Source organism: Zootoca vivipara, chromosome 11, assembly GCF_963506605.1.
Source record: "Zootoca vivipara chromosome 11, rZooViv1.1, whole genome shotgun sequence".
NCBI lineage: Eukaryota > Metazoa > Chordata > Lepidosauria > Squamata > Lacertidae > Zootoca > Zootoca vivipara.
The window spans coordinates 59,919,886-59,944,527 of NC_083286.1; the positions used below are offsets into that span (position 1 = coordinate 59,919,886).

Genomic DNA, 24,642 nt, shown 5'->3' on the forward strand with positions numbered 1-24,642 from the left:
ATTCTGCATCAGACAACGAGGATGTGCGCTTTGCCCACAGTTTCAAATGCCCCATCTGTTTGTTCCAGGCAGCCCAAACTTCTCTGCTTTGGCTAGTGTCTCGTGCACACATACACAGGGACATGCACACACACACACACACACATTAGAGGAGTAAACTTCTAATGAAATCTTTTGCACCTCCCTACCGCTGCGTTACATCCCGCCAGCCATGCCTTGACAGGCCGCATCAGTCAATAACGATGCAATATTAAAGGGTAATGACACAGCCACGCAGATAATGAGAGAAAGCAATTTCTCTCACTATTTAGCCATTTACCAATCGATTGGTTTTGAAGGCACCGGGTCGAAAACATGGAGGGTTGGCAAAACCTCGGCAGCAGCCTGATGCTGCTCGTCCCCGGAACGCAGCACACTTTGCTTGACTGCCCGGGGATGATTAAAATACGCAAAGGCAAAAAAGGGAAAAAAGAGAGGCTTGGTTAAATCAAATGGTGCATCTCCAAGCCCCGAGACGAAGCAGAGTTGACGGGAGGGTGAGGAGGCAAAAATTCACCGAAACGGCCACTGAGAGAGGCTGAGCTAGCCAAACAAAGACCCAGGACCCACTCGGGGTAGGAGTCAGTAGCACAGAGTAAACTTTTGTCCTTTTTCCTTCCTACAAAATGAGAACAAAGTTTCTGAAATCCGAAATCCCAAAAATATTTCAGGACAGATAAATGGAGGTACTTCTTCACTCACTCCCACAGGAGGCAGTGATGATCACCAGCTTAGATTAGGGAAATTTATGGATGACAAGGCTAGGAATGGCTGCTAGCCATGATGGCTGAGCTCTGCCCTCCACCGTCGGAGGGAGCAATACTTCTGAACCCCAGTTGCTAGAAACCAAAGGAGAGGAGAGAGCTCTTGTGCTCGAATCCTGCCCGCAGGTTTCCCACTAGCACCTGGAAGGCCACTGTGAGAACAGAATGATGGATTCAAAGGGCCACTGGCCTGATCCAGAAGGCTCTTCTTATGTTCTTATGTACTCTTGAAATTGGTTTGCCATTACCTGCAAGGATTTGGACCCAGTGGCGTAGCGTGGGGGGTGCAGGGGGGGCGACCGCACCGGGCGCAACATCGGGGGGCGCTCGCACTCGCAGCTCTCTGCCCCTGCCTGGCTCACTCACTCTCTCTCACTGCTTTGCTTGCCTTGCCCCGGGTGCTGACAACCCACGCTACGCCACTGTTTGGACCACCTTCCATAGGAGGAAATGAAGTAGCATCCTACTATGGGCTGGTTCCCAGTGGCAGGTGTCTCTGGACTACAGTCCCCTCTTCCCTGATGACAATTGTCCATGTTGGCTGGGAGTGGTGACAGCTGGAATCCAACAGCAGCTGGAAAGCATCAGGTTCAGAAAGGATGGAGGAAAGTTTGCATTGTGCTTACTTTTAGCTCAGACGAATACTGACGACATGAGGGCATCAAAGAGACTTCTGTGGTGATTCACAGTGTGGAGAAAGTGGGGAAATACTTTTCCCCTCCCTCTCTCACCACCCAATGAAAGTTGATGGGCCATAGATCCAGGGCGTACTAAAGAAAGTAATTCTCCATCAGCATAGATTATTAACACATGGAATCTGCCCTTGCAAAAGGTGACATCAGCAAGGAGGGGGAAAAATGCAACTTCAGAAGATCCACACACACACACACACAAAAAAAAAACCACCCACAGCCCACAGTTCCGTAACACAACAAGTAGTGCAGTGTGAAAGGAATGTTAGAAAATGAGACAGAAGTGCTAGCATTACGTATAATCAGGAAAACTATGGCAATACAGCAATCTGTTCTCTGCATGCCTTCATCCGTAGACAAAAACATATTTTCCAAGGCCATACTCTGAAATCAGTGCATGGGTTGGGGAGGGGGTAGAGAAGTCAGGTTTCTGTGCAAATGTGGTGTGTTTTCCCCCCCCAGTTGCTTGTGTGCAAAATTCACCTCCGGTGGGGAAGGAAGGGGTAAAAAATTCCCAGAGCTACAGTTGTGGCAAAGGAAGAGTCCTGCGGCCTCCCCTGTGCGGTGCAGGAGAATGGCAGGTGGGGAGCACAGCCGCTAAAGGAGACCTTTGAGTGGAACTCAGTGGGGTGTGGGGCGGAAAGAGAATTGGCAGGATGCTGGGAGATTAGGAAGGGACAAGTAGTCTGGGAGGATGTAGAGGAGGAGGAGGAGCGGAGAGAAATGCAAGGGCCTGGGGAGAAGGCAGGCGGTAGAGTGGGGGGGGGAGGCTGATGGGGGGGAGCAGAATCGGTTTGTTTCTGTTTTATTTGCTCTGAGCTGATTGTATAAGTAATCCCACAATTGGAGGGAGTAAATCCAGCACAAGTGGCAGAAATTATTACATCTATAAGTGATGTTTGCCTTGGTGGGGGGAGAGAAAATGTGAACTGACGCAACTGGATTTGAGTTGATTTCTGGGAACTTGGGGGGGGGGGCTGCCACCTGAGACAGCTACCTCATGGGTGGGCCGGCTCTGTTCCTAGAATCATAGAATCAAAGAGTTGGAAGGCACCCCCAAGGGTCATCTAGTCCAACCCCCTGCAATGCAGGAATCTCTCAAGCATGGCCATGCAACCTCTGCTTAGAAGCCTGCAGTGCTTCTCCTCCTGAGGCAGTTCATTCCACGGTCAAACAGCTCTTACTGTCAGAAAGTTCTTCCTGATGTTTAGTCGGAATCTCCTCTCTTGTAAATTGAAGCCGTTGGTTCGAGTCCTACCCTCCAAAGCAGGAGAGAACAAGCATGCTCCCTCTTCCATGTGACAACCCTCGAGATACTTGAAGATGGCTATCATATCTCCTGTCAGTCTCCTCCTGGGTAGACAAAGTTAGGGTTGCGCTGTTTAGTTATCAACAAGATGTAGTGATGTCTGCCAAGTTGGGAGGCTTTGAAAGAGGTTTAGATGAATTCATGGAGAATAAGGCTATCAATGGCTGCTTGCCAGAATGTCAATGCTCTGCCTCCACTATCAAAGGTCGCATGTCTCTGAATACCAGTTGCCCTAAGACACTCCTTGTAGACGTTCCATAGGCATGTAGTTGGTCACTGTGAGCATGGGATGCTGGACCAGATGGGACTTTGGCCTGATCCAGCAGGACTTTTCTTAATGAATAGTAGAATCCATTCCCCACCACCACCACCACCACACACAAAAAACTTTTAATTGATTTTCTTTGCTTGCAGTCACTTTTTCATCCTTCTGAGTGGTCATCTTTGCTTGCTAATGTCTTCCTGCAAGGTCTTCTGCCATCCCTTTCCAGTTGTTGTCATACTTTAGCAAAATCCTTATTTAAAATTAAACAACAAAAAAAATCTTTACTTCTGCAGGGGGAGGTTGAGAGAAAACCCTTCGACTCTCTCCTTGAGAGCTAAGGACAAACTGGCAATATTTTATGTTACAGCATGGTATAAAAAAAATACATTACGCTATAAATTATAATATGAGAGCTGAAATGCTCAGAAATATGCCAAACGCAGGTGGGAATCCCATTAAACAACAGGGCTGGATGGCAAAGCATTCCCCGCAGAAATCTTAGGTGCCTTGCAAGAAGCCGTTTGGTTGGGCGCGAGGAGGCATAATGTAACAGATCAAATGCATAATCAGTCAACTAGAGATATGGAATTTTTACAAATGCATAAAGAAGAAAAGTGACTTACATTTAGAGCGAGATCAATTTTCAATCAAGGCACCAGGGGTATGGAAATGTGAGTTGTGGCTTGAATGGGAGAAGGATGTCTGCACAGGCCACCATGAGTGGGGAAAGCAAAGGAAGGGACCCATCCCACGGATGCCACCAGACTGCATCTTGGCTGGTGCTCAGGTGGAAACCCTCATTGTGGTGGATAAGGCCATCAACGGCAAGAAGCCACAATGGGTATGTGCCACCCCCAGTGTCAGATGCAGGGGGGTGGGGAGAGTGGTGGTGTGCTCAGGTTCTGCCTATAGACTTCCCACAAGCACCTGGTTGGCCACTGTAAGAACAGGATGTTGGACTAGGTGGGTCTTTGACCTGCTCCAGCAGGACTCACATTATTATGACTGAGCCTTTATTGAGCGGGACCAGTAAAAACACCTACCCCTCAACACATCGTGGGCTTCTGGATATGTGTCATGGGCTTGGGAGGTTCAAAGTAGATTAGGGATCCACCATACCTGCCAAGTTGATGTCGGAGAAATAAGGGACCAGGCCGGAAGTAGCGCTGCCGCCATTTTGGAACTGGGCAGAGCAGCATCAAAAGTCACTTCTGAGCATGCTCCACCCAGTTCCAAAATGGCCGCCGCGCCAGAATAAACTGGGGGGGAAACAAAAAAATCCGTTTTTTCAGCTAGGAAATACGGGAGACTTGGCAGGTATGGGATCCGCCTCGAACAGAGCAAAATGTCCCTGACTAGATTTATTGGATAACAAGTCAAGTTATCTGAAACGTCCTTGAATTTCCCCTTTCCCCCTTGGGCTTATGATGTCACACCCACATAATCGTATATTTGTTCTTCATGGGGAATGTATTCAAACAGCAACTTCCACAAAGCTGGACAAAACATGTGCCACTTTAGTATAACAAATGCTTTTTTTTCCCAGCCGGAATTCATTGGAACTCAGTTCCGGCACCCCTCAGGTGAAGGGGAAGAGTGTTGCTCCTGTGCTCAGATCCTGCTTGCTGGTTTCCCAGTGGGCATCTAGTTGGCCACTGTGACATGTACATCTTTTATACAAAATATCTGTGTGCGCACTTTTGGCCAAACCAAAATACACTGCGAAATCTGGAGGAGTGCATCAACTGCCTGGGGGTTGCATTCTGACCTACAAGTAAAACTAGGAGCAAGGGATCAAGTTGGTCCCCTGCAAAAAGCTAACCACACTCAGTCTTCTGCCATCCTTCAGATCAGGTCACTTTTTACGGAGAATTCACCATGATCCAATTGCTCAAGTATCCCAAGAGTTTGTTCTTTGAGAGAGTTAAATAGAAGTGGGACAAGGCATCACGCCAAAACCTTTTTAGATACAAGGGGACCTGTTTTGGGACAGCTACTTGCCTTGAAGTCTCTACCAAGTTCATGAATTCTTGTTGCAAGCATGCAAAACTCAACCTGACAACTCAGTCAATGCCATGAAAGCAGCACTGAGCATCTGAATGAACAAACTCGTCTACTACATGAAAAAGCTTTATGTCCGACCAAATCCCCGATAAGTTGTTAAATGCAATGCAAAAATCATTCAGGAGGAATAGCAGAGGAATGGCTTTTGTTTGGGTTTTATAGGGTCAGTAAAAGAAAAGTGCCTGAAGTTTCCTTCTCTACCCGCCTTCCCCCATCACCATCAAGGTTGTTTAATCGATAAGTATTTTTATTTGGAGGAAACATTTAAAAGAAGAAGAAGAAACAGTATCCCAATCAAAGCGTGTTTTCAGATTGATAGAATGCTAACAGCTGTATGCCCGGCATTGCGTGAGAATTCTAAGAAACCCAAAAACTCAGAGCAGCTTTGAAATCAATAGTTAAAATCAGTGCAGTTTGGAAAGGTCCGGTCCGCCATCTTGATTCAAAATGGCATCCAATTGTATACAAACATAGATGAAAACCGGTTCCTTGATCTGAGGAACTGCCATACACAATGTGGTTACTATATCTTAGGATAGTTCAGTATTGTATACAGGGACTGGAAGGATCTCTCTGAGGTTTCAGGTGGGGGAAAACCCAGGCCTAACACCTAACAGGTGTTGCATGCCTAGCAGATGCTTCAATACCTCAAGAACCGCCTCTCCCCATATGAACCGACCCACACCCTGTGATCATTATCTGGGGCCCTTCTTTGTGTGCCTCCTCCCTGAGAGATCCTGAGGTCAGCAACACAAGGACAGGCCTTTACTGTGGTGGCTCCCTGTTGCTGGAATGCTCTCCCCAGAGAGGCTTGCTTGGCGCCTTCATTACACACCTTTAGGCACCAGGCAAAAACGTGTGTCTTCAACCAGACCTGGGGCTGATTAACATCCTATGTCCTTCTAAGTGTGCTTGTGGGAGGGAGAATTACTGGTTTGTTCTTGTTCTTGTTCTTATTCTTACAATTATTATTATTATTATTATATTATTATTATTATTATTATTATTATTATTATTATTATTATTATTATACCCCACTCACCTGGCTGGGTTTCCCTGGCCACTCTGGGTGGCTCCCATCAGAAAGCGCAATAGGACATCAAACATTAAAAGCTTCCCTAAACAGGGCTGCCTTCAGATGTCTTCTAAAAGTCAGATAGTTGTTTATTTCCTTGAAATCTGATGGGAGGGTGTTCCACAGGGTGGGCGCCACTACCGAGAAGGCCCTCTGCCTTCTTAGTTTGTATTTTGTGTTTTTGTGTTTTGTGTTTGTATGTTGCAAACTGCCTTGAGAACTTCGGGCGAAGGGTGGTATACAGATGTAACCAATAAATAAATAAATGGCTAATTTCCGGGGATAACGGGAGCGATAATCCATAATATCTGGAGAGCACCACATTGGCCATTCCTAGCATCACCACCTGCCTAGGAGGCTAACCACCACCTGCCAAGGTCAAAAACCAATCAAGGCCTGAAGATTCCTAGCAGGTGCAGATTTACATGGAGGCTGAGCTTGATTTACACAGTAGAACCACTTCCCTGCCGAAACAGGCATGCTCTTTCAGAAGTCATCAGCCTTTTTCCTAAGCGCTGCTTTCCTATTAAAGATGACTCTCGTCCTATGAAAATTCATAAACTCTGCAGGCGTTTCCACGGCGATTTGACGCCGTAATCTCCCATCATCTCAGCTTCTCTCTGACAATGACAAGGGGAAGATGGATTTATCAAATACACGGAGACATGTTTATGACCCTGTTTTGCATAAGCAGGCGCTTGAGCCACGAGCTGCGCGGTTGCAGATAGCGAGGAAACGCTCCCCTCCCATGCCAGGGGCTCTGACAGGCAGGAGAGATATTTGGAAGTACATGAAAAATATATGTATCTATATTTTATTTCCAGTTTCTTTGAGAAAATGGGAAATATAACCCCCTCCTTCCCATTAATTTCTCGAGGAGTATGAAAGCTTATTCAATCAATTTTTAGTCCCTGAAGTTCTAAAGTTCGGCCTTAAACCTTCATTTACCCATGGCTGAAACGTTACTGCTGTAGAGGCACGTGAGAATTCATCGCGGGGAAGGGGATTTGCGCTTGGTGTGAATCGCAGCACCACTGACCAATCAGAGGCCTTCAAAATGAAGTTTGTCAGCATTGTGACAATTCAGCACTATGGCTGTGCATTAGTTCCTGTTTGATAACGAGGCAATTGTTGGGAGAAACTGTGGAGGGCAATCTTTTAGACTTTTCTGTTTGATCCACATTATCAGCCAGGATGCAACTGTGCCTAATTTGAATGAATATTATTATTATTTATTTATTTATACCCCGCCCATCTGGCTGGGTTTCCCCCGCGACTCTGGGCGGCTTCCAACAAACACCAAAATACATTAAAATATCACAGATTAAAAACTTCCCTAAACAGGGCTGCCTTTAGGTGTTTTCTAAATGTCAGGTAGTTGTTTATCTCCTTGACCTCCGATGGGAGGGTGTTTCACAGGGCGGGCGCCACCACCGAGAAGGCCCTCTGCCTGGTTCCCTGTAGCTTTGCTTCTTGCAGTGAGGGAACCGCCAGAAGGGCCTCGGCGCTGGATCTCAGTGTCCGGGCTGAACCATGGGGGTGGAGACACTCCATCAGGTATATAGGACCGAGGCCACTTAGGGCTTTAAAGGTCAGCACCAACACTTTGAATTGTGCTCAGAAACACACTGGGAGCCAATGTAGGTCTCTTAGGACTGGTGTTATGTGGTCTCGGTGGCTGCTCCCAGTCACCAGTCTCGCTGCCGCATTCTGGATTAATTGCAGTTTCCGGGTCACCTTCAAAGGTAGCCCCACGTAGAGCGCATTGCAGTAGTCCAAGCGGGAGATAACTAGAGCATGCAACACTCTGGTGAGACAGTCTGCGGGCAGGTAGGGTCTCAGCCTGCGTACCTCTGGTGGTAAGATGGCTGGTGGTTAAAGGTGATGGGAGCTGTTGTCCAACAGCATCTTGAATGAGCTACCTTGCCTATCTCTGGCCGATATGAATCCACCAGCCCCTTAGGTTTCTAGGGAAGGGTCATAGCTTGGTAGTGGAATAGCAGAATGTCCCACATTCAATCTTCATCATCCCCAAGTGGGGTTGGGGAGAGCCCCTCACCTGGGACCCCAAAGAGCCTCTGTCATTCAGTATGGACAATACTGCACTAGATAGACGAATCGTGTTCCAACATCCACAACATTTGGAAGGTGCCATATTGGTTGTACTATCTAAATCCAGTTTCGCCTTGGTGCAGATCTGCAGCAGCCGGAAAACGCAACCCTTGCTTGTTTCTTGCGCGGAATCCGGGGTACCCAACCTCTTTGGCAAAAGTGCCGCAAGAAGGGCTGGGCAATGTCTGGTTTTCAACAGTGTGATATAACACCAGCTGAACATCACAATATAATCACAATGTCTGAAATCAGGATGTAACTGTGTAGAGGCAAGTGCTGTAATGGCCTGGCAACTGCTACTACTTGGGGGGTCTAAAACTGATGCATTTTTATGTACCTTTAGCATATTGTTACAACTGTTTTATAGTTCAGAGCAACTGGGGGAGGGGCAGGAATCATGAGGGAAGCAATGACCGGCTTCGTGGTTTCTCCCACATCACATTTTTTTACATAGCACATGCACACATTGTGATTTGTGATATATTGCCATGTCAAATATTATGAAACTGTTACCACGGTGTGGACTTCAAACCGGTTTTTGACTACGTATTGATACATCACCCAGCCCTATTGCACACTGTGTGAAATTAATTTTTTTTTATTTCCACAACTTATATCCTGCCCTTTATTGGAAGGTGCCCCAGTACCACGCAGGGCAAGTTGCAACCAATATATAGGAAATGCACAATAATGGACTATCACATAAATATCAAGAGTCCGCCAGTTCCTCGTGACTCAAGTTACTATTAAGAGCCTTAGGAAGCCTATAGAAAAATCTATAAAGCAAAGATGGGGAACAGGATCCAGCTGGCTAGCTGAATTCTTATCTACCCCACTGCCCGCAAGCCAAGTTTGACAGGGGTGGGGGCTGCCACACACCTGTCAATTGCTCGACATTGCAGTGATGTCGGGCGGCCTGTTCGCTTTGCCTGCTCAGTTTGAAATCAAATCAAATGGTGGGGAGGGTGTCGCGAAGGCACTGGGTGCTCAGCTGATTGGCGGCACTTGCAAAGCCAGCAATCATGGCACTTGCAAAGGCGCCGCGCCTGGCCAAGGTGCCGCCAATCAGCTGGTCGGCAGTGCCTGGAAATTCTACATTCAGCCAAGCCATGTCTGTAGTTGCCACAAAATAGCAAGAAACAGTTGTTATCCAAAATAGACTCCCCAAAATAAAAGGGGGGTATCAAAATGCTCAAGTTTTTCCATTGATAGCAAGGGGGTGTGGAGGAATATTTGTATTATCAGGAATCAGCTTTGCATTTCGAGTAGGTATGTAAATATACCTATTTCCATGGTTTTAAAGCTTTGTAAAAAAATAAATGCTGCAAATTTGAGGCTTTTTAATATATATATTTTTTAAAAAAACAACAACTATGCTTGTTTTTGCAAATGTGTGTGAGGTTTTTCTATCTGTTAAGGATATTCCTAACATTGCATATTCGGTGGCGTGTTGTGTTACTCTTAAACCAGAGGCGCCATCTTGCGAGGGCGATGAGAGGGCGATGTCATGTATGCGTGTGACTTTGCGTGTGACGTCACACTCATTACGTCAGGACATCGGAAGGAGCCAGGGTGGAGCCAAATGCAGCAGCCGTGTGGATTCAATGGCCAACAGCTCTCCCTCCTCCTGCTGCCACCACTAATGGTTGGGGGAGGGGGCTGCTCCAACTCTCCTTCCCCTCTGTAACAGGAGGAGGAGCTGGGCGCTGGAGCCATGCCATGCTCAGCTCCGCACTCAGCCTCCTCCGCCCCCTGATTTTTGGGACATTGGTGTGGCCTGGCCCCTCCCCAAAATATTGCCGGGTTGGGGCAAAAGGGCTTGGCTCCCATGAGTTGGTGCCCCTGTCTTAAGCTGTTCATGTTTCTCTGTGCCATGGTTCAGTTCTCCACTCCATAACACATCACAAGCAACATGTTGTTGTTGTTTAGTTGTTTAGTCGTGTCCGACTCTTCGTGACCCCATAGATCAGAGCACACCAGGCACTCCTGTCTTCCACTGCCTCCCGCAGTTTGGTCAGACTCATGTTGGTAGCTTCGAGAACACTGTCCAACCATCTCGTCCTCTGTCGTCCCCTTCTCCTTGTGCCCTCCATCTTTCCCAACATCAGAGTCTTTTCCAGGGAGTCTTCTCTTCTCATGAGGTGGCCAAAGTATTGGAGCCTCAGCTTCAGGATCTGTCCTTCCAGTGAGCACTCAGGGCTGATTTCCTTAAGAATGGATAGGTTTGATCTTCTTGCAGTCCATGGGACTCTCAAGAGTCTCCTCCAGCACCATAATTCAAAAGCATCACTTCTTCGGCGATCAGCCTTCTTTATGGTCCAGCTCTCACTTCCATACATCACTACTGGGAAAACCATAGCTTTAACTATACGGACCTTTGTCAGCAAGGTGATGTCTCTGCTTTTTAAGAGGCTGTCATTTAACATGCACCTTCTAGTCACTCAAATGCACACTACTGCTGGGAAGGACTGTGGTGCTGTCACAGCCACCCCCTCCACAGTTCCCACTGGCTGTGCCATCCCTTGCAACCATGCCTCAAGCCAGCCATCTTTGCAATGGGAATTTTAATTCCCCAGTGGAAGTAGATGAAGATTTCGCATGGGGCAGGGCATGTCGTTTTGGCTAACCTGAATCGAACCACCTCAAGCTCTTTTGGTCTCAAAAAACAAGTTCCCCAATCTTCTGTCCAAGTGGGATTGGGAGGGTGTGCTACAGCTTGTGGAACAATGAGGAGCATTCTTTTGCTTGAATGTCGCTCTTGCATCTCCCATGACTGCTCTTTCATGTGCATGAAACCACCTACTGTACTAACTGGCACGGTTAATGAGCGGAGTCAAAGAACTCAGTTAATTATGCAATTTGCGCCCCCAGGAAGCAGTGATGGCCACCAAATTGGATGCCTTTAAAAGGGGGTTAGACAAATGCATGGAGGAAGAGGCTATCAATGGCTACTAACTATCCTCAATGGCTTCTCTCTGCCTCCACAGTGGGAAGCAGCAACACTTCTGAATACCAGTTACTGAATACCACAGGAGGGGAGAGTGCTTCTGTGTTCAAATTCTGCTTGCTGGTTTCCCACAGGCCTCTAGTTGGCCACTGAGAGAACAGGATGCTAGATTTGGTGGGCCATTGGCTTGATCCAGCAGGTTCTTCTTATGTTCTTAACTGATTAATAATAATAATAATAATAATAATAATAATAATAATAATAATAATAATTTATTACTTATACCCTGCCGATCTGACTGGGCTTCCCCAGCAACTCTGGGCAGCTTCCAATAGGAGATTAAAATACATTAAAACATCAGTCATTAAATTTCCCTAAACAGGGCTGCCTTCAGATGTCTTCTAAACATTGTTTATTCCTTTGGCATCTGAAAGGAAGGCGTTCCACAGGGCAGGAGCCACTACCAAGAAGATCTTTGGTTAACAGGGCCAGGAACTGAATATCATACTTATTGCAACATAAATGCAACCTTTTTCATATACAGTCATACCTCTGTTTACGACCACAATTCCTTCCGCTGAGCCGGTCGCTCCCTGAGTTCGTCGCTCCCCAAGGCACGCTTCTGCACGTGCGCAAAGCGCCAATAGAGCAGTTCTATGCATGCACGCGCTGCGCAGATCACTTCTGCGCATGCGCAAATCACTTCTGCGCATGCGCAAGCTGCCCAGATCGCTTCTGTGCATCCGAGCGCTGTGGAACCCGGGTGTAAACACTTCCAGGTCCAAGGTGGTCGGAAACCGAAGCAGTCGCAAACGGAGGCGGTCGATGACTGTGCTCTGATTTTTTGACATTTCTGTGAGCCTAATCAAAGGATTGCCCTGCTGTGTGTGTGTGTGTGTGTGTGTGTGTGTGTGTGTGTGTGTGTGTGTGTGTGTGTAGGTATATATATATATATATATATATATATATATATATATATATATATATATATATATATAGGTGGGATTTGGGATCAACTAAAAGGTGCACACAGGTGGAGTCCTGTGTTCAGTTCTGGGCACCACAGCTTAAGAAACAATTGACAACCTAGACGATGTGCAGAGGAGGGTGGCCAAGATGATGAAGGGTTTAGAAACCAATCCTTACGATAAACCGTTGAGGGAATTGGATATGTCTTTTAGTTTGGAGAAGAGAAGAGTGAGAGGTTCTATGAGCGCCATCTTCAACTCTCTAAAGGGCTGTCGTGTGGAAGATGGAGCAAGATTGTTTTCTTTGTAGGGTAGGACCCGAACCAATGGGTCCCAATTACAAGAACGCAGCTAAATATCAGGAAGAACCTTTTGATGGTCAGAGCTGTTCGACAGTGGAACAGACGATCTCGGAAGGTGGCAGACTCTCCTTCCTTGGAAGTTCTAAAGCAGAGTCTGAATGGCCATCTGTCAGGGATTGCTTAGTTGTGATTCTTGCATGGCAGGAGGGTTACACCCGATGACCCTTGGATGTCCCTTCCAAATCTGCAATTCTATGATTCTGTGTATTGTGTAGAAACTTCCCTAGAAACTTCTTGGAAGTTTTGCCCAGGCAGATGCCTCCACATTTTCCTGGGGATTTCGATATAGGCAAAACAGGTGTGGCAACTCCACACCTCAGCACCCCGACCCATGCCCCCTTTTCCATATCATGTCATTGCGTCTTCATTCCGCGTTTAGCGGGAGATCCATCTGTGGTCTCAGCTGCTTCTCAAACAGACCTAATAGCTGTGGTACGCTCAGACAAGCATGATGGGTAATAGCGGAGCAGATTGAACTATATTGTCCTGGGAGTTCATATATTTTTATACACTCGCAGAGTACACATCATCCTGTGACGGCAATGAAGCCAAGTCAAGCATCTCCGCGATGCAATAAAAGAGATTAAAATAGTCTCCTTTAACTCATTTGCCAGGCAGGAGGGTGGGCTCTCTATCTCCCCTCCTTCTTTCTTTCTTTCTTTCTTTCTTTCTTTTAATGAGGCTAATCAACGAGACTACTTTACATCCCACTTCAAAACGAGGCTTCCTCGGCAACCTTGCCCTGCCATTATGCCCCTTTCCACTCCTCACGCCAGGCATGCTCACCTAGATAGAAACAAATGGCAAAAACGGAGCATTGTGAACTAATCTAGGGATTGTGGTGGACATGAATTCCCAGGAGGAAATGGGTCAGGGGGAGCAGAACTGTTGGATTAAGGATGTATCAGCATTGCAAATTTATACTGCTCTGATGGGCGTGGCTTCCGCTGTCCCACACAAGGAAGCGAGGGGATTGCAGCTGATGGAAGGGGCTGAGGTGTCACTGTACCAAACTATGCTTCCTAGGAATCCTTTCTGAGAAAGGCTGTTCCCCCAGTTGAAAGTCCAAAATAGATCTATTTATTTACTGTGGGAATAGGGTGGCATTCAAATTGAATTAAGTAATTAATTAATTATTATTAATTATAATATTTATACATAACTGCAACTACAGCAAGAGAATGTCATAGGTTGGATCCAGGCTATGCTTTATTTATTACAGTACTTATAGCCTAAAAATTTATATACCATTAATAATACTAAACAAAAACAAAAACAAACCTCAAAGGGGTTCACGAAAGAAGATAAAACAATGTGAATTGTTATTAAGGAAAATGAACAATAGTCATCTGAAAGTTAAAATAGCAAGAGACCAAAAAAAACAAATAAAAACTCGCATCGACTTTCTAAATGTCTGCGTGGGCTTGTCTAAGCAAAAAGAAGAAGAAGTTTTTAGCAGGCATCAATGCTAAATGCCTGGTGTCAATAGACAGGGAGTTCCAAAGTGACCTTACTGTCACACACCAACACATTGAGCTCCTCCAATGTTCAGCATCATGGGGTAGCCACAAGTTCTATTTTGTAAGGGAGAAAAACTAAGGTTATAAACTTCTATCATGTTGCCTCTTATTCTACTTTTCTCTAAGCTAAAAAACCCCCAAACACTGCAACTTTTCTTCACAGATGAGTTGCACCATCCCCTGGATTGTTCTAGTTGCCCTTTTCTGAACCTTTCCCAATCCTGAAGTGTCCAGAACTGTGCACAGTATTCCAAATGCGGCTGCCCTATAGATTTGTGACATGGCATTATGATATCATCAGCCTTAAATAGCATGGATTCATACATTTCCGTTGCCCTGGTTTGAACGGCGCATGTTTGGTGCTGCATAATTTGCAGGTGCTATCTGCATCTGTTGTGGGCATGCTTGCTTTGGGGGGCAACGGAAACATTCGTAGCTTTGCCAGCTAGATCGGGAGGGAGGGAGGGCTGTCTCCTACCCCTGGAAGAGGAGGCCAAAAAAAACCCTTGAAAGGCCCTGTCTATCTAGACCAGTGGGAGGAGTCAGGGCAATGATAAGGGGCTGCAAATATTGCATTTGCAATTCAGCTGATAAAAGTAGGAGCCGTTGGGTAGTGAAGCACCGTATTCACTTTCCCATTTCCGAGATGACTGAGCTTGGCCTGAGTCTCAGAATTTAGACTCCTTGTATCAGCAGTCTCTGGCTTTCCATTTCATCTGGCGTGGCTAAGATGGATGGGCAAGCTGTAGACCTCCGCGGCGCTCCCTTTGATTGTTAATATCTTTGCCACGTCAGCCTGGCGTGGGAAATGTATTAAAGGCACTGGTTATTTTAACTTGTTTTGCTTTCTGTCGGGTCATCCAACTTCATTTACTAAATCAGATGTGACAGGAGAGGATTTTATAGCCATTCGTCCCCCCGCTCGCTCCTTTCCCAGACATTTAGTTATGTCGAACAGAAAAAGTATTGAACATATCCCTGAGCCATAAGATCCCATATCTCTTCGGCCAATGGCTTCTCCCCCTTCATGCCAAGGAAAGAACACATTTCCAGAGGGAAATTACCCATTATAGATACTGTGTTCTTTGACTATAGGGAAGAGTTATGGAGGCTGCAAAGCTAGAACTAAAAGCGGGTGTAGAAACAGACTTTTCCGCACAGTGTTTTCCGGGAGAATCCATAAGCACGAGACGTGCCATATTGATTTTATTTATTCTTTAAATATATCTTCCATCTTTCTTCTTTGAACAAGAACTCCATGTGGGTTATAACATTACATAAAGCAGCAACGAAGTACCCATAAAGCAATATATTGAAATGACAGGGCTGCATCAATAGGAGTATAGCATCTAGATCAAGGGAAGTAATAATACCACTGTATTCTGCTCTGGTCAGACCTCGCCTGGAGTACTGTGTCCAGTTCTGGGCACCACAGTTCAAGAAGGATACTGACAAGCTGGAAGGTGTCCAGAAGAGGGCAACCAAAATGGTCAAAGGCCTGGAAACGATGCCTTATGAGGAATGGCTTAGGGAGCTGGGTATGTTTAGCCTGGAGAAGAGAAGGTTAAGGGGTGATATGATAGCCATGTTCAAATATATGAAAGGATGTCATATGGAGGAGGGAGAAAGATTGTTTTCTGCTGCTCCAGAGAAGAGGACATGGAGCAATGGATTCAAACTTCAAGAAAGAAGATTCCACCTAAACATTAGGAAGAACTTCCTGACAGTAAGAGCTGTTCGGCAGTGGAATTTGCTACCAAGGAGTGTGGTGGAGTCTCCTTCTTTGGAGGTCTTTAAGCAGAGGCTTGATGGCCGTATGTCAGGAATGCTTTGATGGTGTTTCCTGCTTGGCAGGGGGTTGGACTGGATGACCCTTGTGGTCTCTTCCAACTCTATGATTCTATGACGTGGGGTGGGGTGGGGTGGGACGTTTCAGCATTTAGTAGACAGATTCACAAAGTGTAAGGCCTCAACCAGTGGTCAGGGATGGTGGCATTTGCACCCTAAAAAAATGCCAGTTTGCAGGATAAAGTGATATGCATTTGAGCAGGGCAAGGCTAGGTCTGTTAATAAGACAGAGGCTGCAGAATTTGGCACTTAAATTTTTCAAATTTATTCTATTGTGTTAAAATCCCACTGCTTTCTCCAAGGAGCTCAAGGCAAGCACACATGGTTTCTCCCACCACTGTTTGTTATATCCCCACAACAACCCTGTGAGGTAGGGTAGGCTGAGGGGCAGTGATTGGCCCAAGGTTACACCCAGTGAGCTTCATGGCTGAGTGGGGGGATTTGAAGCCTGGTCTCTCCCAGGTTTTAGTCCAACACTCAGTCATGAAATACACATTTCCCAAGGTCTCTTGGGGATTACGTATTTTGACTGGGGAACATGCATAATTCCCTCTTCACTGAAGGAGCATGTGAACCTTTTCCACGAGACCTGGTGAATGTTCACAATAGCCAGTTGTTGTGCACATCAACGGCTCAGCATACTGTTTAATGCCAAGACATACTTCTGAGCAGTTTAGCAAAGTGTAAAAATCTGTTGCACAAACATTAGAAATAAAAAAAACTTCCCTCATTATATTGGACAATAAAGCAATCTCTTTAAGACCACAATCTCTGTGTGTGCGCCCCTCCACACACACTAGCCTTCATTCCACACACACCCCGAACTTTAAAAAACAACAACCCAAACTCTTTACCTTTTAGCATTTCCTCCTAAGCATAGCGACTCCTCCCTGATTGTGTTCAGCAATGCTTCTTGGTCCAGTCCTTCTTACCCTGCCTTTTTCTCCTCCTGACCATTCTATCCCCCTCCACACACACACACATTTTTAGAAAAGAAAAGAAAAGAGAAAAATCTTTCCCTATATACTACAGGGGAGGGGGGTGCAAATGGAATCCGAATGCCATGAACAGGATCTATTGCAGCCTTCTGTAATCCATCAGTCCTACTTATAACATAATAGCTGTATAACTCATACAAGCCATTGACTCGTGTAAGGCACGGTGCTCTCCATTGCACAGGGGAGGCATGAACACGCAAGCCACCGAGTCCGTCGCCCGCTAAGATTACAACCCAGGCAGCAGCCTTTCCCCCACACCATGAATGCCAGAGGAAAACCGCCATGGGCTTCAGATGCGAAGCAGAAGACTTTTCATTGCCCCACACCCCAAAAAAGGCTGCCATCTTTTCCCCATGAAGATATCTACATAGCTAATTGGCAGGACCTGAATCCTTGGCTCTCACCCGGCAGGCAGAGAATCCAGGCATAGCTGTCAAGTTCTCCCTTTTTAAAAGAGAAATTCCCTTATGCTGAATAGGCTTCCTTGCGAGAAAAGGGAAAACTTGACAGCTATGAATCCAGGTGGTTCCTGAATCTCCTTTTTCTTTTCCCCTTTGCTCATAACAATTTGCAGGGAAAAGATTTTTTCATTCCTGTTGGCTGGCTGCTGGTAGCATGTGCACTGCAATTTCCCCCACAATGCTTTTTTATATATATAGTGGCAGATAATGCAGGAAGTCAATATGGTGAGTTAGATAGAGGGTCCTTTCAAATGTGGCTAAGCATTTATTATGAACTAATGTAGGGATAGGGAACCGGAATTCTGAGAGCTGAATTCAACCCTCCAAGCTTCTGTGTCTGACCCCCAGAACTCACCCAAGGCCATGCCCATTCCCTGGCCACACCCTTTCTTCCCAGACCACTCCCCTCACCACCCCTGCTTTGCATCCTCCTTAAGTGTTTCAGGCTGACTACAATGTGTCCTTGAACCCTGATAAGTGCTGCTTGCTCGCCTGGATTTAAGACAGAGAGGGATGTCTGAACAGAATCAAGGAGAAGTTACCTGCAGACAATTTGGGATCTGTATATCCAAATTCTGCATCAAAGAATGGTATGAAACCACTTTGTATCACAAATATGCACACATTCAAAACCTTTAAATATAACTAAGCCAAATTAGTTTTGGCCATGGTGCCTTCAGGGGTCTGAAAATGTATGCAATTTGTAGCATACACAGATACATCAACTTAGAATACACCATACAATTAAAGAAAATGTATCAACTTAAATCTGAGTAGCAATACAAGTTAATTGTCATAGCCCCAGGCAAAGCACTGAATGAGAGTGTATGATAGCCAACAGCAAGACTCAAAGGGAGTCCTATGCTGCCTTCAAAGTTAGGGCCTCCGAGACAGCTCAGCACTGTAACCACCATATGACTAATATGGTCCAAATAATAATCAACCAATTAAAAAAAACCTGCACTTTTTAGGGGAATGGGACTGAGAAAGCTCTTTCCCCCGGACTTCTAAACCACAGGAATGCCTGGCATCGGGTTGTGTTGTACGTAGAATTGAGCAGATAGTTCTGTCTGCGCGAGGATTTCTCCATGTGCAACGGAACAAGCTCTCCCTCACCTCCTCCTGTGTGCCTCCTAAATATATCTTATTTGTTTAACAAACTGTATATATTACTTGATTGTAAAAACCAAACAAAAACCTCTAAGAGGCTGGCAGCAATTCTATGTGGCTTGCAACCATTATAAGTGCCTTTCAACAATTCTGCTCTGGGGGTACTCTCAACCCTCTCAAACAGATCTGGATGTGGGGCACCCACAGTGGGAGGGGAGGGATGAAATCCCATCATACTGGTGGTTGAATATAGCCCATTGGGTGGGTATGGATGTGTCTAGAGGAAGGGAGTACACAGTGTGTGTGTGTGTGTGTGTGTGTGTGTGTGTGTGTGTGTGTGTGATGGGGAGGAGTTCGTTTGTTTGCTTGTTTGTTTTCTATACAGTGGTACCTCGGTTTAAGTACACAATTGGTTCCGGAAGTCCGTACTTAACCTGAAGCGTACTTAACCTGAAGTGATCTTTCTCATTGAAAGTAATGGAAAGTGGATTAATCCGTTCCAGACAGGTCCGCGGAGTACTTAAACTGAAAGTACTCAAACCGAAGCATACTTAAACCAAGGTATGACTGTACTGCCCTTCATCTAAGGATCACAGGGTGGTTTACACAGTATAAACAAGTACATATTTCTGTGCCCTGTACACATCCAGTCATAAGACCCACTTGTGATCCTTGCTAGTCAAAGGTGCCCAGCTCACCTTGAAAAGGGTGGTGGAGAAGCGTTTTGCATATCTGATCACTTTCTGCCACATTTTAGGTCCTGTTCAGACCTTGTCTTCATGCACATAGAGGGGTACTGGGATCAGGCTCACCTGTGCCCTAATATGCACATTTTTTCTTCAACACCATCTACCATTATGCTACTTTTATTCCATATCTATGTACAAACCTGTTTTAATTTCTAGCAAAGTTTTCCCATATATTGCATACATCAGTTAAAGATACAAGCAGCAAATGCAGTGTGCTTTTTGTGTAAATTGTATTGGTATTTAATAAAGCTATTCATCTCCATAACTTTATCCTTCTTTTTCATTTCCTTTGTCACAACTATCGCATCGCATCACAACTAATGTAATTCTAATTACTGAAAACACCATCTAGCTGCTCATCAAAACATATCAGAGCCATGCTGGTCAATAGGGAGATCATGGTTTCTCTAACAATCTGACATAAAAGGAGACCACATTTCCATGAATTTGTTCTGTTCAATACCCGTTTCTCCTGACCTTATACAAAATGTTAATTTTGACATTAATACTAGTTCCCAGAGTTTATTACTCTAGTCATTCACCAGTGGTGGTTTCAGGGCCTTTCTGTTTTTGATCCTATAACAATCTTGCTGCTCTTTTCATCTAGCTAGTTAGTACTCTGGGGTCATTATTTGTTAAGTAAGGCATATCGTTTAGCAACAAATTTAATGGTTCCAGTACTATCTTATATTGTAGCATTTCAGATATCACTTTTGAGGTGCTTCCCCAATATTTTTTGTCCAAAAGGACATGCCCACCACATATGGAAGTTAGTACCTGGATTTTTCCCCCCTGCATCATCAACACACTTCTGAGTTGTTTTCTATATAAAATTAAATAAACAGGAGTCATATACCACCTCACCATAACTTTAAAACAGTTTTCTTTTATCACTTGACCTAGTGAGAAGAAGGTGGAAAAGGTGTATATGTATGTACCATCTTTTGTAATTTGTAAAATCAATAAAAATTATGTTTAAAAAAAAAAAAAAGAGAAGTTTCGCATTTCGACACACACATTTTCCCAGACTCCCATGGGGACATTGGGTGGTATTCAATAACATGTTAGGTCCATTAATTTCAATAGATCTACTCTGGGTAAGACTTAGTTGACTACCACCCATTGTCAGTGTCAGATTAAACTCTGTGAAGGCCCCGTGGCAGTTGAAATCTCCGCCCACCCCCCTTGTGTGGGGGTTCTAGTGGGATAACACTAGTTTCCTGCTTGGCAGGGGGTTGGACTGGATGGCCCTTGTGGTCTCTTCCAACTCTATGATTCTATGATTCTAACATTGAACTAAGAAAGCCTGATTGCAATTTACTTTCAAAATCAAATCAATATTATTTAGATCCATTGTCGCAGAACCCATAAAAGGTGTGGGGTCCATTGGCTGGTGTCTGCTCTGCCTATTTCGTAATCCAGCTCTGCCCATTGGTAGTAATATCTTCTGTCATTTTATCATATAATCTTTATCTTGTTCATGTTCGCCATATCCCCTTTTTGCATGGCATACCAGGCTGAAAGCTGCTCAGCAAGAGGGGGGGGGGATTCATAATAAAATGCAACATTTCAAGATTGTGCAGTAAGAAGGACAAAATGCAAACAGACATACAAATATGAATACATTGATCAGAACATCTCATATTAATAAAAACACACTGAGATTAAAGCATGTGTCAGGGCTTCCTGATAAGGCCTAACAACAGTCATGCGAGAATATCATCCAAGCCACAGAAAATACAAATGCATCTTCTCTGAAACTAAATGTAGTCTCCAGTAACGAGCCTTAAACAAGACCACACCCTGAGGCTCTCTAGGCACCATGAGCTGGCTTGCATCTTGAGTCACTCCATGTGAAAATGTATCAGATGTTGTTGTTGTTGTTTAGTCGTTTAGTCGTGTCCGACTCTTCGTGACCCCATGGACCATAGCACGCCAGGCACTCCTGTCTTGCACTGCCTCCCGCAGTTTGGTCAGACTCATGTTCGTAGCTTCGAGAACACTGTCCAACCATCTCGTCTTCTGTCGTCCCCTTCTCCTGGTGCCCTCAATCTTTCCCAATCTTTTCCAAGGATTCTTCTCTTCTCATGAGGTGGCCAAAGTATTGGAGCCTCAGCTTCACGATCTGTCCTTCCAGTGAGCACTCAGGGCTGATTTCCTTCAGAATGGAGAGGTTTGATCTTCTTGCAGTCCATGGGACTCTCAAGAGTCTCCTCCAGCACCATAATTCAAAATCATACACCTCCTTAAACCCCAAGGGCCATTTTGACAGGTGGGTGGAGCCAGCAAGTGGATTATCCTGGGTTTTCTCCTTGCCAGAGCCGCCTTGCCTGTTGACGCTTGGCTATTATTGAATAAGGTGTAACAGGTTTATCACACAGTTATACATAGCTCCCCCTGGAGAGCCTGTTAATACAGGCTTGCAGAAGCATCGCTCCAAATCCAAGAAAGGAGGGATAATGTGGAAGCTTACTTGCATATATGAGGACAGTACAGAGTTAATTTACTGTCCCTGAAGACAGAACAAATGGTTTGGACAAGGTGGATATTTGATCCCTGAATACATTGTCTGTTGAATTGCAATCTTAGCACATACATCACAGCATTCACAGGGATGCCTGCCATCCAAAACCAGTGGCCTGTTCTGCATGCTATGCTAAGCCAAACCATAGCTTAGTGTGAATGGGCAGAACATATGACTATAAGAACAGCTTCCTGGATCATGCCAGTGGCCTATCTAGTCCAGCATCCTGTTCTCTCAGTGGCCAACCAGATGCCCCAAGGGAAACCCACTGGTAGGACCTGAGCGCAAGAGCACTCTTCACCTGTCTCCATGGTTGGTATGAAGAAGCATTCCTGCCTTTAACTATGGAGGCAATGCATGATCATCATGGTTAGTAGCCATTGCAAGCACACAGATTCCAAGAGAAAATATTGTGGGCCCTTCGCTCCTCCCTGGTTGTCTTACTTCTCTGCCAGGCTTAACTAGCCCATAGTTTGTCTCAGCTTGTAGTTCAAACCCATGGTCATTATTTAGCAATCCCAGAGAAAGCACAACCATGGTTACAGCTGAACCACCAGCCCATCTGTGGAGAAAACTCCAAGAAATTGGAGGGTGGGTTTCAGCACAATGCAAGCTTGAGGATCAAGCATTTGATGTCTTTGCTGAATGATGTGCAGGGGTCATAGAAGCATAGAATTGTAGGGTTGGAAGGGACCCCGGGAGCCATCTATTCCAACCCCCTGCAATGCAGGAATCTCAGCTAAAGAATCTCTGGCCATCCCACCTCTGCTTAAAAACCTCCTTTCTCCCCTTTTGCCTTTCCTCTCCGGTAGCAGAGTCTAGATCAAGAAATGCTCAACTTCTTGTTGTTTGGTGGGGTCGGGGGATACACCAAGTTCATCCCAAGATCGTCTCTGTCTTGCCCCTCTCCCCAACTGGCTTTCCTGCCTCATATTGGGTGGCTTGGAAATATATTTAGTCTTCCCTCCTCCCTCTTTGTGAGCCTTCTTGTCTCATTTCAAATATAGTTTCTCTCTCATCCACAGCGCCAAAGGGTAAATAATTGAGGGGGGTGGGGAGCGGAAATGGCTAAAGTCTGCTTTGATAAAGGATCTATCACTCTCTCTCTCTCTCTCTCACCCTATTTCTTCTTCCTGTGTTCCTTCAACCTGTCCACTTTTTTTTAAAAAAAAGATTCAATCCTGCACATATGGTTTTCTGGGGCTCTTATGCTGTCAAAACAGCCTGCTCTCCTTGCCAGGGACTTGATTTGAGCCAGGGTTCATCCCTGAACCCTGAGAAATGTCTTTATTTTATTGTTGCCTTTATTTTCTACCTTTCCCCCAAGGAGCTCAAGGCAGCATACATGCTTTTCTCCCCCGCCCGCGCCCCAACCCCCACAACACACACACACACACAATGTTATTCTAATGGTGGTAGAGAAAATCAATGCAGCTCACAATGCAAGCTCGCCTATTCCCTCATCGAACTCAAAGCAAAACACAACCTTTCTTAGAAATTCACATTTCTCTGAATTTTCCACTGCAGTTCTCCAGCTAAGCAATGCATATGCAGGGGCAATGCATGCATTAAAATGCATATGTTAGTGAAAATTACCATACATACAACAAAGTCTATTAGGGGAAATTGCTTTGCAAAAAAAAAATGTGTATATTTCCAACTTCACAATGCCAGGTTGATGTTAGCATGCATGCATTTCCCAGCACTGTGTAATTTTCAAATTCAAAGGGATTCTGAGAAGTCTGTGGGAAGTGCCCGTTGACATTGTAAATCAGAAAGAGATTTCATTCAACATTGTTTTTTTTCCTTGCTGTGGAGCTGTTGCACCAGCAACTTCACTGCAGCGACTACAAGTTTAGGGGACTCTGACACAGAGGCCTCATTCCGGCAAGAAATGGCAGTGATGTTTAGAGCAAGCCTTGATTCTGGCTTCTTGAAATTGCTACTGTGGATAACTCAGTGGTGATGTTGGGAGTCCAGATTCAGGAAGATGCATCTCATTTGGATCCACTTATTTTTCATGTTCTCCTGGAAGGCTATTATCTTGGGGTACAATCTCAGGGATTTGGTGTCCCATGTCTCTCTGGTTCTGATTCATAAGAAGAGTCTGCTGGATCAGGCCAATGGCCCATTAGTCCAGCCTCCTTTTCTCACACTGGCCAACCAGATGCCTATGGGAAACTAGTTATCAGAATTTGAACAGAGGAGCACTCTCCCCTCCTGTGATTTCCAGCAACTGGCATTCAGAAGTGTTGCTGCCTCTAAGCATGGAGGCAGAGCGATAACCCTGCCCTCCATAAATGTGTCTAATCCTCTTTTATAGCCATCTATGTTGGTGGCCATCATCGCCTCCTGTGGCAGTGAGTTCCATAGCTTAACTTCTGCCATATCCTAACAGATAATCATGGGAGAAATGAGAGTCTCTGAAGGTTTGCAAGACAAAAGAACCTTCCCTATTAGCTATGGGCAAGCAGCTCATCTCATCTCTTCTTCATTTCCTACCTTCAGATCTTCCCAACATGTCATTGAGTTTTCTGTGCTTTGGCTCTCCTTATTTTAAAAAGGAAAAGGAAAGGAAAGGCAAAAGAATCAGCGTATCATTGGCTGTTCTCCAAATTCTGTTGAACATGCCACCTGGAAGGAACAGAGACATCTGGAAAAATCCTTCCTGGATCTCTGAGGAAATTACAAAAGAAATACCGGATGATTGGAAAGATAGGCCTTTATGGGATTCTTTCGTTATCAGCTAATTTTGCTTTGAAATATTTTTTTCCTAAGTAGCATATGTTCAGGATTTTAATAGGAAATCTTTGGGTGCTGGGTGGTTATTTATGA

The 24,642-nt window shown here is 45.2% G+C and overlaps 1 protein-coding gene across 2 annotated transcripts in view; it reads left to right on the forward strand.

Moving 5' to 3' along the window:
- Positions 1-24,642, forward strand: part of CELF4 (CUGBP Elav-like family member 4) — a 701,688-nt gene that overhangs the window by 518,469 nt on the left and 158,577 nt on the right. The window lies entirely within an intron of this gene.